Here is a 15,739-nt window from a genome sequence, read left to right on the forward strand (position 1 = left end):
CTGGGTTTGATTCCTCAGCACCACATAAGCAAAAAGAAAAAAGCCGCAAGTTGCGCTGTGGCTCAAGTGGAAGAGCGCTATCCTTGAACTGAAGAGCTGAGGGACAGTGCCCAGGCCCAGAGTTCAGGGCCCACTACCAGACTCTCCCCCCCGCAAAAGACATCAATACTACTATTTTTGTTCAAAATTTCTTATGATACTGAAGATTTAATTGTAAACCGTTAACACTTGAAAATAACTCATTTTCTTGCGAGTAGAAAACAAAACACAAGATTAATCCTAATCATTTCCAAAGACATTTATTTATACTACAAATTCACTCTTATAACTAGGAAGATTCTAAAAATAACTGAAGCATAGTATCACAAAGGGCATAATTTAACTTCATCATGTACATTCAAAGGACTGTGCTAATAGTAAACAAAGTTATACTAATAATTAGCTCACCCAATTCACTTCCATTCTTTTATTCTATATCTTTTAGTTTCATAAAAACTGTCTTTTCATAAAATGATGCATGAAAAGCTTATATACCCACTTACATTTTCAGATTTTAACAATGTTTATTTCAGAAATGTCTTTAGCTGTATAGTCAATGAACTGAAATAACACTAAAATATTCAAACGGTTTTCAGAAATTGCAAGACTCGCTCCGGGATGTTATTTATATTGGAAAAGATATTCAAAAAGCCTTATTTGTTAAAGTTGTGATAGTTACTCCCACAAAATAACTGTTAATGAAGAAACCTTTGTATGTAAAATACAACTTCAAATGCATCCACAATCTGAAGGTGACATGTGATTTTTATTTCGTATATGCAATGTATATCTAACAAACATATCCACAATACTGGTTTTCAGTCAAGATGATGGGATATTCAAACCTAAAAAAAATACGGGAATTTTTATCTTAGTGTGAATAGATACATTCTTACAAAGAAAGTTATTTTCAACAGAAATCCGGAAAGAGTTTATCCACCTTAAGTTTCACAGGAATAACCAGAGAGTAATACCTGTTTGGTCAAGTCACTGCATGAGTATATCTTAAAAGTATAACCAGTTTAAGAGGTCAAAAACATATTTTGTACTGACAGTCATCTTACAGCAATAACTTACTACCTAAATATATGTGTATCATCTTGCCTAACATATACAAAGAACTGAAAGTGATCTCTTTTATATAACTTAATGTTGTAAATGCTTTAATTATGATGATGTTATTATTTGATAAATAAAATGTACAGAAGGTTGGTTCCACTGAAATGACAGGACGGAACACTGATAAATAACAACATTGCAACACAGCTCTTTTCAGCCTCACTCTGTCCTCATTGGCAAGTAACATTGCAACCGCACTCACATACACACACATATACACACACATGTGCGCACATGTACACACACACATACATGCATGGCAAATTCAGGGTTTATTGTACAAAATGTTCAAATAATATATTAGTGATTAGGAAAAATGATAATTTGCCTTATTACAAAATAATACATAATCCAGTCACACGGTTGTTATATTTTACCTGTCTCTCCACATGTGACCATTTAATTTACTTTTAGTTCATTCATTCTTTCATTCATTAGTTTGGTGCTAATACTAGAGCTTGAACTCAGGGCCTGGCTCTGTGTCAGAATTTGATATTTATTTTGTTTTAGTTTTCTCAAGGCTAGCAGTAAATGCTTATAATACAGCTCCGTTTCAAGCTTCTGTGGTTACTTTCAAATCATATCTAATGGACTTTTTTTTTCTTGGTCTGGTTTCAAAGCACAATCATAAGATTTCATCTTTCTGATTAAGTAGGATTAAAGACCTGAGCCACCCGTGTGGCTCTTACTTTTTCCTATACTTACGTAATGCACATACTTAGATAGTAATTTAAAACTGAGATCATAGAAGCAAGATGTACAGTGATGATATTGTCCTGTCAGAAATTCAAGTTAGTAATGTAAATTTCTTCTTAAGACCATACACAAAAAATATTTAAGAAGAAATCTGATGGTGTGTGTGTGTGTGTGCTGTTGAAATAAGTTCCACATATAAGCACTGTGCAGGGGTCTCCAACCATCCTCAGTTATTGGATATCTGCCTTGAGATACCAACTCATGGACAATGTCTAGTTATCCACTCTAGGCTTCCCGATGAAGAGGGGTATGCTCATCCTCATATATAGTATTCATATGAGTGGCCTTTTTTGGAAAGTAGTGTCTGCACTGTAGTAAGCTGCAAGGCAAGCACTCCACACTGAGCCACCTTCACAGCCAAAGGATTAAGATTTTTGTCTGTAATTTGGTCAAAGCTATGTCTCTTTATGTCAGCGACTAAAAATGTATTTATTAATTTCAAGTAAATACATAAATTCTATTTCCATCTCTTTTAAAAAATAAAAAAATTGTTTGCTCTGTAAATTGATTAGAAGCATGGATTTTGTGGCTAGCTAGGTCATTGCACATCTGTATCTCTTTCCCTCTCTCTCTTTCATGGTTCTCATAGACAATGTGATTGCTCCATAATTATCCTAATTTATTTTGCTTTTATGTTTTTGGTTGCATCATTTCTCTCTCTGCTCTGCCATTTCCCAAAACAGCACCACATAAACAAAAAAATCCAGAAGTGGTGCTGTGGCTCAAGTCGTAGAGCGCTTGCCTTGATATGAAGAGCTCAAGGACAGTGCCCAGGCCTAGAGGTCAGGCCCCACAACTAATTTTTTAAAAAACAGAATCTAAATATTTGATAATTCTACTAACAGATCTGACTGAAATCAGTTGAATCACACTTTTCCTGTACAATGAAGGAATAGGTCCAGGCTAGGAAGCAGCTAGAGATGGCAGGCAGATTGTATCTGTGACAAAACTTTGTGGAAAATGGAATCGAGGATTACTTACTGGTGATTCACTTGCACTTGAAGCATGATTCTGAACTATTGCTTGCTGATTCTGGACTATTGCTTTGATCATTATATTCTCCAAGAAGAAAAAGTGAAAATGAATTGATAGCAAGGGACTGCTAATACATTTTGACTTCTCATTAAGCATCTTCAATCATCAAAGTCACCTGAAGACAATAGATAGGCCTATTTTTAGATGAAAACAAGTGTCTTTAAAAAAACAAGAATTTAGGTAGTCATACAAAGGACTTCTATTTTACTACTGCATTATACATTTTTTCTAATGTTAGATACCAACATTAGAAAGCTACTAGAAAGCTCTTAAAGCCCATATGTTGAATAGTGAGTTCTCTTACACTATAACATGGTATTTCCCAAATCATTTACATAGAAGGCATTGTTTCCTATTTTCTCATTCCTAGAATAAGGTGCACATGAAGACACTACTGGTCCTCATTTTCAGTCTGTACCTTTGAATACTGAGGAAAATCTTTCCTCTGCTCTCTATCAATTCCCTAGTCTCCAGTTAGAATAATTTAGAATAGTAAAAATGGAAAAAGAAAATAAGTCATGGTGAAAAAACATATGCAGAAAATTCACCAGTTTTTTCTGACCAGTTCAACCAATGTGAACTATTGGGGAAATACTTGGACATCTCATTCCCACTGGCACTGAAATTCTCTGGTTAGGCAATTCTGACGAAGACAAGGAACAAGATGAAAAAGTGAGAAATGGTATCAATTGCAAGAAAAAATGGAATAGGATCCAAGCAAATTTCTTCTTTGGGATGCCAAAATATATCGGCTTACTATGGTGTGGAGACTACTTTACAAAGAGGCCTCCCAGATGAAAACTAGGGATGAGGATGAGTATACCCCTCTTCATCGGGAAGCCTAGAGTGGACACTTAGACATTGTCCATGAGCTGGTAGCTCAAGGCAGATATTCATGCAATAACTCTGAATGGCTGGACACCCCTGCACAGTGCTTATATGTGGAATAATACCAGAGTGGCTTCTTTATTACTTCATCATGTTGCAGATACCAATCCCCAAACTAAAGGCCTCTTGACCCCCTTGCATCTTGCTGCTGGGAATAGAAATAGCAATGATTCTCTGTATCTCCTTCTGTTGAACCATTATATCAAACCAGGTCTAAAGAACAACTTGGAAGAAACTGCATTTGATATTTCCAAAAGGATAAGTATGTATCACTACCTCTTTGAAATTGTCGAAGGCTGTACAAATTGTTCTCCTAAGTCATAATGGTTTGGTTAAGTTTCTTAAATTTCAAAAATGCCAGTCCATCTTTTGTGTCCCTACAAATTTTTTTCACAATACAAATCAACAGCCATATCTTACTTTAATATGGAATACTTCACTAATTTTCATATCATCCTTGTGCAAGTGCCATGTTAAACTCTGTATTGTTGTAATTTGGGTAGACCTGCTGCTGAAGCATGTAGTCTCCTCTAAATTTAAGTACGTAATGATGCAACCTTTATACAGGCATATATCCATGGTTGCCTGTTTGTAACAAGGAACTCTTATTGTTCCTAAAAATGCTATTGATCTTATTTCTCTAAAATTATGTGTATAGTGGAAAAAACTTATATAGTTTGGTCGATTGCTCACATTTACAATTTTTTATCAATGACTATTTTGTCATTTTCATTTTAAATTTGATCATAACTTGAAGCCTTTACATCTAAGTCCAAAGGTGGTGGCTTTTCAAGTACTTATTTATCAACTGAGTTAGCTGTGTGGAGCTAATGGATTCAAAGTAAGCCTTGCTTAAGTGCTACTTCTTTCTGCAGCTTAAAATTTCCCAAGTGAGGTCTTGCTGGGACAAATGTCTACCCGAACTGTGAAGACTCAGGGTCTATGTTGAAGGGGGCAGAATGATGCAGGCTCCAGGCTCGGGATTATCTGAGGACTGTGTTTGGGATTAGGAAAGCTCTTGGAACGCCAGGCTAGAGAGGGAAAATGTTCTCTCTCTCTATCTCAAAACACATGTCACAGACTCCTGGGAGCTGAGCAAGTGGCTCTTCTGCTTGCTTAAGCATAGATGAACAGCTGGTCAAGCATTTTCCTGAGATTGGAGAAGTGATTTTAGCTTCCTCTAAAATAGTTTAGATAATAATATACCTAGACATTGTCTCATAGGTTAAGTAAAAATGTATCTGTGGAAATTTTTTGTGTGAGTGTTTTCTGACCAAATCTTGGCAAAGATTATGCTTGCTTGTCTTTAAATACCCACTAACAATAAAGCACAACATGCAGTGGCAATTGCTGTTTGCACTCTGCATCCCCTTTGTCCTGGTGATTTCGTGACCCTTACCCAGGGACCCCAACACACTAGACACTGACACTGAACCTTTACCCTTCTTCCATGTAGGAACAGACCAACCAGAATATCTTACCCTGACAGCATAGATTGTCTTACTGGAACAAAAATAATCTTAGTTACAAGGGATCATATATAGAGAAACAGTTCAGACAGAATTGTTCAGAATGGAAGGTATTTTATCAAAATATTATTGTTTATTATAGTTATTTCAAAAGTAGCTAAAGCCAAGAAAGTGAAAAAATTGTTCATATGCATGATTACCTACTGTCCTGGCCTATTATCCAACCAAGCAGGAACTTACAGTACTGACATTCTATCACCAAATATTTCCATAGCTCCTGAAGAAGTCCATATCTTTCTCCTCGATATTAGACCTTAAATTGGTAATGTTTTAATCACAGTATTTCCTCTTGCCTCTAGGCTGTAAATCTACATATGATAAATCTTTAAGTCTAACTCTACCAAAAACTGAGGTAGAGATAATGGAATAATACTTTAAAACAGAGTTGCCTTTGATTCTCTAAACAGAACACAACAATGCAAAACAATTTTCATATTATATATACTTATATATTTTATATTTATATGTGCTGATTTTAAATTTCCTACAGTGAATCTTACTAGAATTGATAATTTGACAAATATATTGACATTTATTCCCATAAATAGATTAGAATATAAATAATTAGGTTTAGAATATATATTAGAATATAAACAGCATCAATGCAATATCTTCTGTATAAACTTGTGATTCCTTCTAAGTGTTCATGGTCTTCTGAATTCACATGGTAAAATAACAGTATTGTTTTCTACTAATCTATAAGCGATTTATTCTGATGCTCTGTTTATTGTTTTAAGTCGCTGGTCCCAAAGTGTTTTTCTCCATATTTCTGAAGCATTCTTACTGATTATACCCAAATTTTTCTGATATGATGTCTAAAATCTATTATTCTTCTGCAGGACCCACGGGTCCTAGGATACCAGGTCCCAGTTATCTGCATCATCAGATAACAAGGGCATGACTTCTCACATAGGCCCATGCAACATGCCAACAGAAAATAATTGAAGACTCATCTCAATTTCTCATTTCCTATAATATTTCAGGGTCCCAATTCCTTACAAGAATTAGCAGTAATCAATTGTGAAATGCAAGGCAACTTAAAATGAAAGATGAGATCACAAAATCTGAGAGAAAGTACTGTAATTCAAACTTTCAATTTACAGATGACCAGCCTATATGAGTGAATAAAATCACAAATGTACAAGGTTATTTTTAATACCCCTCTCCTAATGATTAATGAAAGATTTCAGTGCAGTCAAAAAAAATAGTTTCTGGAATGATAGATCCATAATTGGTATACCAAGACTAGGAAAACTTGATTTAGAGGTCAAATATAATTTAGAAATACATTAATTGAGAAGACCCTTAGTGCTTCAAAATACTGTTACTTCAGTAAATCTTGGTCTGTAGTATAAAAATGTTGTCATTCTCAAACCAATATAACCTACATTTAATCTCCTGAAAGTATATTCCCTTTCAAATAAACTTTTAAAAATCATATTCACCAAAATAACACTTGACAAGTAGATGATAGTGACATTACAAGGTTTTCAAGGGTAGGGAGCAAGTTACAATAGAGTTGATTTACGTACCCAGCACTAATACCAAACAAGTTCAACCATTCATTAAAGTGTAGAAATAGTACCCTCCACCATTTGTGTTGGTCAGTAGGTGCCTTCCAGAAATGTGTTAAATAGATCAGCCTCCCATATTTAGCTAATAAAGTAAATTTCATCACATAAGAAGGTACATTTTAAAAAGTCACTAATAGTTGCCTTATCATGTGTTGCCTTATCATATATTTTCCCTATCTGTCTAACATAGTAAGAAATATGACTTTAAGTCTTGAATATGGGTACTGATGAGAGATGTGACAAACATAAAGTCTGTCTTCTGTTTCTATCATATTCCTTTATAGTAGTAAATATTAGTTTTCTTCTTTTTCCAAAACTTATAGGTAGTAGAAAAAATTATCCTATGTAAAATAAAATAATCACATACCATTGTAGAAAGCCATTTATAAAAACTGGTAGTTAGGAATAAATTCTAAGCCATTTTTAAACTTTCCTGTTGACTAAAGGTTAATCTTCCAAATGAACGAGAATAAAATCATGTCTAAGTGCTTCTCATTTCCAGTCTTGCAAATTGTTATTGCAGATGAATGAATTATGGAAATATAAGCTGACATCAATTGTATATATATTCTCCATCCTGGCTGAGACTCAGAAGTTGCAAAGCACAGGAAAACAGGTGCAATGACTGGCTTCTGACATCAGGGTGAATTTTTGGCAGTGCTGGGCTTCGAACTCATTGCCTAGGAGGCCCAACTGCCCAATCGGTCCACGTGATTGCACCAGACTTTGAGCCACTAAGGAGATGGGCTCTTCCCAGGAACTGAGATCGAGCCACAGGGAGGCCAAAATAGTGCTCAATGCATCATTTAAATATGGGATGTATATTCACATCCGTGTGTAGACTGCATTGTGCATTGAGTGTACTTATTGTATTTATTTTGTATGCTATTCATGGATGTATTGTGTATTTTCTTATGTATATGATGACAGGTATAACTGGGCTGACATGCATCACCTTTATTCCCATGACCACAGTGTGGCCCATGCATTCTCCATCCTAGCTGAGACCCAAGACTTGCAAAGGAAAAGAAAACAGATGCAACCATTGGCTTCTGACATCAAGATGAATCTTTTGGCAGGGCTTGTATCTGAACTCGGGCCATAGCAGGCCCAACTGGTGAATGGGTCCACATGAGCACACCAGCCTGTGAGCGACAAAGGAGCTAGGTATTCCCAATACCTGTATTTGAGCCCCCCTGGGGGGAGAGTGGGGAGCACAATAGTCATCCATTCATAAGTTGAAGGTATAATGCAAATAAGTACATATTTGTATAGAGTAGGATTGATGGTGACCTGTGATGGAATCCAATCTGTAAGTACCTATATTTGGATCTTTTCTGATGCACTCATTTCATGTCTGTGATGATTATTGTCATGCTTCATTAACTCTCCTTTACAAATAATCTATACACCATGAGTCATGCATATCATTTCCTACTCGCATCATGCACAAACTACTCATTCAAGGATGAGATTGATCTCATGCCATGACTCTTCCTATGTCCAGAAACTAGTATCTCAGGATCTCCTGCCATTCCTTCCTCCTTGGGGGACTGAATTCAAGCCTCAGTCCTGGAAAAGTTACTCCTTATATACATTTTAATGATAGGATTTATACTTCTGTTCAGATATTCAGTCCATATTATGTTTGGTGCATTTATTCATTTTATTTCATGTTTTATTAATTTATTTACCATTTATTTTATTGGCTCTGATAACACTTATATCATTTATTACATTGTTTACATCCTATCACATAGAATCTAGATTTTAGATGTGTTCTCCATCATGCCTGGCAGTGCTAGGATCTGAACTCAGGGCCTAGCAGGCCCAATTCATGAATGGGTGAGTTTGAGCATGGGAGCCTCTAGCCAATGAAGCTGACAAGTGATTCCCAGGCGCTGAGATTGACCCTCAGCTTTAGCCAAAACAGTGATACATGGATAAGCAGACAGTGGTATACAAAGAAATATGTATTGTTAAAGAGTGCCAGAGCCGTCTATCTATGATTGAATGACACCTACTACGTTCCTACCAACTCTTAGGTATTTATTATACCACCATTGAAGGAATATTATTCTTTTCATGCTTAATAAGCTATACGTTAAGATCAATCTGCATTCTAGGACTATTGCATCCAATTTTAGACTAGACAGATGTATGAACCACTCATTCAATGGATATTCCCATTCATAGGAATGAGTCTCTTGTGATCTCCTGCCATTGGTGTCAGGACTGGGATTTGAACCCAGGACCTATGTTCACAGGTTGTCCTATAGCTTCACTGATAGCCCACAAGCCATCAACAATGGCAGGTCATATCTACTTTGCAGCCATGTCATTCAAACCCAGGATGATCACTGCGCAAACAAAAAAATAATAAAACCCCAGCCCCCTGAAGGTTGCCACTTTTTCTGCTTTCCAGTTTTTTTTTCTTCCAGAAAGCCCCCTGGGCCTAGGATCTTATGATCAGTTTTTTTTCTTCCAGAAAGCCCCCTGGGCCCAGGATCTTATGATCAGCTATGGTTCTGGAGGCTGCACCCGAGTCTAGGGAGATCCAAGCTGAGACAGAGTTTCCATGACCTGAGTTCAAGCCCCATGGTTTGCCAAAAAAAAGAAAAAGAAAAAGAATAAAGAAAAAATAATTATTTAACTAAATTAAAAAAATAAAGCTCCCTAGTTTGGAATTTCTGCTAGTTTTCTTTCCTAGCCTGGGATTTGAACTCAGGGTCTTGGTAAATCTATAGCAATGTGAGGGAAGACTTGCTACTACTTGAGCTCAACCTTGTACCAACCAAAAATGAAAAACTAAGTCACTGACCTAAGCAGGGGGAGGTAGTTGTGGAGATGGGAGGGAAGGTATGGTAGGGGGAAAACAAAGGAGGAGGTAACAATGCTCAATATGAAATTTACTCATTACCTTTCTCCTGTACAATATTTTTACAATAAAAAAATGAACAAAGACAAACAATGTAGTTCTCAGAAAAGCACTTTGGAGGTAAGTGAAGGATGTCTGACTGAATAGCTGTACGAAATTCTACACTTTTAAAAATGTTCAGTATAGAAGTGAATAAACATAACGGCTTCCATTAATAATTATGTCAGTGTCTTGGAACTGGGGCCAGTAGTTCTGCCATTGCTAGGATTTGAGCTCACCGTCCAGGTAACTATTTTGCATCATGGGTGAAGGTGAAGCTCACTATCCATGAGGAAAGAAATTCAGGCTAGAGTTCCCGGGCCTGAATGAAGGCCCTGCAATGGAAAAAATATCTCTATACATATGCAATATATGATACATATACTTACATATGTATGTTAATTTCATATTATGATGAAGGTGGATCAGTGGTAGAGCATTTGCCTTGCGTGCCTGAGGCCCTGGGTTCGATTCCTCAGCACCACATAAGCAAAAAGAAAAAATCCAGAAGTGGCTCTATGGCTCAAGTGGTAGAGTGCTAGCCTTGAGCTGAAGAGCTGAGGGCTAGCACCCAAGCTCAGAGTTCAAGCCACACAACCGGACCCCCCCCGCCAGAAAAAGAATGATTCTGTATTTTATTTTTCTTTGATTCATTTATTTATTGTTTACTGTATTTAGTATTTTTATACACATAATATTTATTACATTTTGCACATCTATTATAAAATTATACCCAATAATTTAGGACATTGATTCATTTTCATTAATATTTTATTAATTGTTGAAACATAATACATAATTAAATGGAAGCATTTTTCACAGTCTTCACATGATTAGAGTCTCTCACAAGTATGAGCTTTGTCTTATTTATCTTTGGAACCTTTCTATCGGGTTTTCTTTAGATGATTTATACTCAGAAGCCTTTTCTTGAGGATAGGCAAGTGAGGGATAAAATTGTGAGGGTGGGGTAGAAATGTGGCTTAGTAGTAAACTGCTTGCTCAGCATGCATGAATGCCCAGTGTTTGAATCCTCAGTGCCACATACTCAGAAAAAGCCAGAAGCTGTGGAGTAGCTCAAGTGGCTAGCCTTGAGAAAAAGAAGCTCAGACAGAGTACCCAGGCCCTAAAATCAAGCCCCAGGACTGTCAAAAACAATAAGCCAGATGCCAGTGGCTCATAAGTGGAACCATAGCTTCTCGGGAGACTGAGAACTGAAGACCACACTCCAAAGGAAAGCCTGTTAGATTCTTATCTCCAGTGAACCACCAAAAGAACCCATCTGGCATTTTGGATTAAGTGGTAGAGTGTTCATCTTGAGCTGATGGGCTCAGGGTCAGATGTTCAAGAGCTTCCTGTGTTTCCCTTGGTGATGAGAATTTACTTGCACATTAAATGTTCTTAGAGTTCTCGAGCTATAGAAGAAGGAAAGAAACATTATTGACCTATCTGGATTCAGATGAAGTTCTCAGGATCAAGCCCTAGCTCTGTTAGCAGGAAGAACTCCAGTGTAACTCTGTAATTGAAGGGCAGGAAACAGTTTCAAAAGTCAGGCTAAGTGCAGAGACCAGGCCTACAGGATTAGGAGGCAGAATGTACACACTCAAGAGGGAAGTGAGCTGCAAAACCACTTCATTCATTCCAGGCACAACCAGCAATGGGGAAAACCTGTAACATTTGATGAAGTTACAACAGGGTCAGGCTTTACTCAGACTCTTCAAACAATGACTAATTAACCTTCCTCCCTCATGTGAAGGGAGCCTCAGGCTACCTTTAGGTTACCAATAGAGAGCCAGATTAGTGGGGGAGAGATGATGAACAGAGTAGAAAAACCCTGCTCTCTGGTCTTAGGGAGTGGGTTTTTGACTCTCCATCTATCAGATTTGAAGACTCTTCACCTTTGCCAGTCCATTCTCCTTCCTTCATTCTCCACATAATTAATGCAAACCCCCAGACTAACTAACTAGAGGCAGGACTGTTTCTATTTTGTCTCCAAGCACATGAGTTAGAACCTAGCTTTGCCCTCTTGACTCTGGGGCCCTTGGTTGCATGAGAAGTGGGAAAGAGACAGTCTTCCTGCTCTGTGGTTATGTGAAGGCACACTGCAAAAGGCCTCCTGACTGGGAAGTGTTCCCTTCTTTCCTCCTGACGTCCAAAGATTAATCTATCATCTTTCTTTCTTTCTTTCTTTCTTTCTTTCTTTCTTTCTTTCTTTCTTTCTTTCTTTCTTTCTTTCTTTCTTTCTTTCTTTCTTTCTTCCTTTCTTCCTTTCTTCCTTTCTTCCTTTCTTTCTTTCTTTCTTTCTTTCTTTCTTTCTTCTTATCTATCTATCTACCTACCTACCTAGGTATCTCTTTGCCAGGCCTTGGGTTGAACTCAAGGCCTTGGCACTGTCTGTAGCACTCTACTATTGAGCCACAACACCAATTCTGGCCTTTTCTGTGTATGTGCTACCGAGGAATCGTACCCAGGGCTTCTTGCATGCTAGGCAAGCATTCTCTCACTAATCCACATTCCCAGCCCCCTCATATTTTTCTTAATGGTAGTTTTTACATATGTATGCTACCATTTTACATCCCCAAGTTTAATTTTCTGAAGACTGGTTACTTTTAAGAAACCCTATCTTCCGTTCCCCTGCCTGATTTGTGACTGTTCCTGCATTGTCCTCATAATAAAATGTAAATAAAGACTGCTGAGATCTTCAGTGTGCCTCATATAAGGACACAGGCCTGGAACCCAGGAAGAAAAACAATGGGCCTGACATGAAGAGGATGATGCAGTAGGTGCAAGGATCATATCTGAAAAATAAATACATAAATAAATAAAAGAAGCATCATTGCATACAGTGTGTTTGAACTCAGGGAGGTAATATACACACATAAGTAAGTACGGCACTGATGCATAAACGTGGCCTTCTCTTTTTGAAAAAAATTTTGAGGCTATCCCATGGCTTAAACTCAGGGCCAGATGCATTCCTCAGCTGTTTTTCCCAAGGCTGAGGCTTTACCCCAGCTACAGCTCCACTTCCAGCCATCTGGTCTTTAATCGGACATAAGTGCCTCCCAGGCTTTCCCGCCTGGTCTAGCCTGTTTCTCCTGCTCGGCTTTCTCTCTCAAAGCTCGATCTCTATCTTCTGGGCCACTGCTCCACTTCTGGTTTGCTGGTGGTTTATTGGAGATAAGAGTCTCAAAGACTTCCTGCTCAGGCTGACTTTGAAGGGTGACCTCCCAAAAAGGTTTCAAGTGGCTTTCCTCAGGGATTCACCAAGGAGCCCCTCCACACAAACCTGTAGTCTAAATCTCGAGAGGCACTAGAAAAGTGATGCATGAAGGTGCTTCTAGTGTATTCTAGATACTTAAGGTTGGAGACACTCAACACTCCTAATTATTAGATCATTTTGTAGGCAAAAGGAGCAATGCAGACAGTATAAGGATCGCTCTAGATTTCGGTCCTCCCATCTTGAGACAGTAAATTTCTGTAGCTCAATGCTAACTGCCAGAGCTGGCATGTCCTGTGGACATTTGCTCCCAAAACCTGTGACACTCATTTCTCACTTTTGGTTTCAAACCTATGAACAGATGGTAAGATGAGGAGAGAAAATCCTTCTTAGAGAAAGCAGCTATAAAGGACATTGGGTAGTTAACTTATAAATTCATAACACTTGTATGACCCTGTTAAGAAGTCAGGTTTCCAGATTAAAAATTGAAGAAGAAAAGAAAGAAGGTGCCAGTGACTTCTCATTGTAATCTCAGCTCCTCAGGAGGCTGAGATGTAGAGAATCTGAGTTTGAATCCACCCAGCGTAAGAAAGTCTATGACACTGTTATATCTAAGAGATCACAGAAATATCCATAAGTGGGGTTTTGATTCAAGGTTAATGCACTACCTTTGAGCAAAAGGATCTTAAGAACAACGCCTAGGCTCATAGTTCAACGTCAGGACCTGCCCCCTCAAAAAGAACCTGTACCTCCATATCTTTGAGTATGTATTTATGTATTCCTATAGGTGAAGCTCCAGAGTAGGTATGATGAATGGCACCAACCTAGAAAATTTGTATCCAATAAAATGATTTCATAACATAGACTGCTTTCATGACAGTGCATGTTCTGGGGCTCCCCTCACTTTTCCCAGTATAGCCTGAGGGTTTCTCTGCATCCCAGGTCTGCTGGAAGAAGTTTCTCTCATTGTCTGAACAGGCAGACAAAAGGCCTCACTTCTGTACAGCTGTGTAACAAAAAACTCAATCTGTGTCAGATAGTGAGAATGAGTGTGGGTGAGCTCTGAAGGTCAGGAATAAAGGTCTATTTTTGGCCCAATCTATTTCTTTCCGCAGTGCTCTGGTTTGACAGAAAGCCATTTGTGCCACCTCCTGTGGCAGGCCAACTCCTGTGCACTTATCTTGCGATTGTGAGACTATATTCTGGTATTCAGATACAGTGCTCAATATAATTCAGCAGTCCTTCTGGCAGACAACTAGGGCACTGAAACTCATGAAATGTTTCATTGAGGACGATGATGGGCCTATCGTGCCTCTACTTGGTTTCTGGAACCTTGGGAAATCTAAGCACATATCTGATATCACAAAGTTTGCTGTCATCTAGGGCTGGTGAAGCTCTTCAGGCTGGCTAGGTTTTGGGGTTGAAAGCAGGGCTGGTGTGCTGACCATGAGCTCAGTGTAGAAGCCCGGTGCTTTACCATTTTGTTTAACAGCATCACTTCTAGTCTGTGAGAGTGTGTGTGTGTGTGTGTGTGTGTGTGTGTGTGTGTGTGTGTGTTTGAGCCCGCGTGTGCATAGGTACATACACCATTCCTGGTGGTTGAACTCAGGTCCTGAGCACTGTATTTATTTTTTCTTGTATAAGGATACCCCTCTCCCACTTGAGCCACAGAGACACTTCAGGCTTCTTTTTAGTGATATGGTCCTGAGAAATCAAACCCAGGGTTTCATATATGCAAAGCACTCTACACTCTACACATTCCCAGCCCTCTACTTGAGGTTTTTTAGCTTGATTCTGTCTTTTCTTTATTGTTGTAGGAGTTGAAAGCTGGGCCTGAGTACTGTCCTTGAGCTCTTCTGCTTAATTCTTGTGCTCTACCACTTGAGCCAAACACCACTTCAGCTTTTTGGGGGGTCCATCGGAACTAAGTGTCTCAAGGACTTTCCTGCCCAGGCTAGCTTTGAACCATGATCCTCAGATCTCATCCTCCTGGGTAGCTAGGATGAGAAACAAGCACCCAGATTACACCTCGGGTTTCTTAGTGGTGAATTGGAAATAATAGGCTCATGGAAATAGTTGGAGATAATAGGCTTTTGTGTCTGGGATAGTTTGGAACACAGATCCTCAGATCTCAGCTTCCTGGAAAGGCAGGATGAGAGACCTCAGCTATAGACCCCTAGGCTGTGGCCTCTGATACAAGGGGATCCTTGTCTCCAAGTGGTGTAGTGCTAGTCATAAGCCCAAGAGGTAAGAGCCAGCACCTAGTCCCTGAGTTCAAGGTTCATGACTGAGAAAAAACAAAACGAAACAATTGTCTGCAGGAGACAACTTACTAGTCTTCAGTAATACATCTTTGTCCCTGCCATGGGGACATAAATGAGCCTCAATATTCTTGTCTGCATAATCATATCAGTTGTGGAGATCTTACAAGGACCCGAAGAAAGAATGCACCCTGTGAAGTACAAAGCACCTTGCACTCTTTGCATGACTCAGCACACAGCATCCTTTGAAAGACTCAGCACACAGCACCAATGTGAAGGACTCAGCACATAGCTCTATTCCACAAGCTTTCATTAGAATTAGGGTGCTTAGATCAGTATCACCATTCTTTGAGGAACATTTCACAAACAACACAAGTTCACATCTAATGGTTTAGTGTGGTGAGTTT

The 15,739-nt window shown here is 38.5% G+C and overlaps 1 pseudogene; it reads right to left on the minus strand.

Annotated features, from left to right (window-relative positions):
• Positions 1-4,257: 4,257 nt before the first annotated feature.
• Positions 4,258-4,357, minus strand: LOC122127815 (annotated as a pseudogene).
• Positions 4,358-15,739: the final 11,382 nt, after the last annotated feature.

Source organism: Dipodomys spectabilis, unplaced genomic scaffold, assembly GCF_019054845.1.
Source record: "Dipodomys spectabilis isolate Male_0828 unplaced genomic scaffold, ASM1905484v1 ptg000312l, whole genome shotgun sequence".
NCBI lineage: Eukaryota > Metazoa > Chordata > Mammalia > Rodentia > Heteromyidae > Dipodomys > Dipodomys spectabilis.